This window comes from Atractosteus spatula, unplaced genomic scaffold (genome assembly GCF_055471065.1).
Source record: "Atractosteus spatula isolate fAtrSpa1 unplaced genomic scaffold, fAtrSpa1.hap1 Scaffold_136, whole genome shotgun sequence".
NCBI classification, from domain to species: Eukaryota; Metazoa; Chordata; class Actinopteri; order Semionotiformes; family Lepisosteidae; genus Atractosteus; species Atractosteus spatula.
This window is the reverse complement of record NW_028296693.1, coordinates 39,968-41,488: the sequence shown is the minus strand read 5'-3', so window position 1 is coordinate 41,488 and position 1,521 is coordinate 39,968.

Here is a 1,521-nt window from a genome sequence, read left to right as displayed (position 1 = left end):
AAAAGCCACTGTAATGAGTGATAATTTCCTGGATGTAATTCAGTGCCTTGTTGAGCTGAAGCAGATCGTGTAGCTGGAGTGAGGGGAGTGGAAAATGGTTTGAATCCTCTGTGAAGGCGTTGGGTGGGAGAACCAAAGAGAAAAAAAAGTCCTCCTCTTTCTGCTGCCTTTTCTGCAGCTTTACTAGGAATTGACTTTCCTTTGTTTGTAACGTTTTCCCTTTTAAGTGTGTTCGCCAAAGTCCTGTTGCCTTGAAAGTGTTCCAAAATGCCCAGCTGACTCTGAAAGTCCACAACCATATTGTGAGACAGGCTGAATTGAATGTACAGTAGTTAGCAGAGACCAGACTTGTAGTGTGGAGGGAAGAAAACTAGTCTGGAACCTCCAGCTCATAAGAGACATCACCGAATGGGTGGAGGACAGGGGGCTGGAGTTAATGCTCGTTATCTTAGACCAGAATACTTTTGATAGGGTTCATCACTCCTTCCTCTGGGAGGTTTTGAAGAGGATGGGTGTGAGCGAGACCTTTATACAGTGGATAAAGGTCTTATATAATGGGGTTGTCTCCAGAGTATGTATCAATGGAAGGTTGGGGACCGGGTTTCCGGTCAGCTGTGGAGTGAGGCAGAGGTGCCCCTGTCCCCCCTACTTTATGTATTAGACACGGAACCCTTCCTTCTCCTTTGCGGCTATAATGAAACACCTGGTGGTCTGGTCCAACACAACGCCTAAAGCAGAAAACCAGCGGTGGTATTATAGGCACGCTGTACAATGGCTAAAAATGTACCCTGGGGTACCTGGGCCACAAGGCACTCTACAGGTTAGTTATGGTGAAAGAGGATTCCGCTGTGGTGGAGGTCACTGATGAGGTGTGGAGGCAAATTCAGCCTATAGGCCTGGACAACAGGCTTGAAGATCTTAATAGGCTTACGGTGTGGAAGAGACTGCCTGTTAGGGAGACCCTACATAGACATGCTCTCTCCAGGCAAGATAAGTGTCCGCGGCCAGACTGCTCAGAGACCGAGTCAGTTTCACACGTGTTTTGAGGTTGTAGTTTTGCTCAGAAGGTGTGGGGTCAGTTGAGGGGCTTTTTGTTGACGGGCCAAGTAGTTTTGCATGGGATCCCGAAACCATGTAATTGGAGCCGGAATTTTGTGTTGTAGCTGCTGCTCAGCCTTGTGAAGTTCCACATCTGGGCTTCCTGTAAGGATCTTATCGACCACAGGATCAGTGGCTCAGTAAACGCCATTGTATACAGAGTCAAACACGACATATCAAGATGTGTAAGGTGGGACATTCTGCGGAAGGTAATGATCTGGCAGAAGAAGGATATGTGCAGGAGACAGCCCGTGAGGAGAGGACGGAGGCAGTGGGATCAAGTGTTCTAGAGACAGATGGGACGTTGCTACCAAGTGGCGTTCTGGGACTAGATGAAGGTTACTCTTTCAGTCCAGTTTCTCCTATGACCCCCCCTCACTTTATGTCACCAAGTGAGGAGAGTACTGCAGGGAGAGTTTTTGG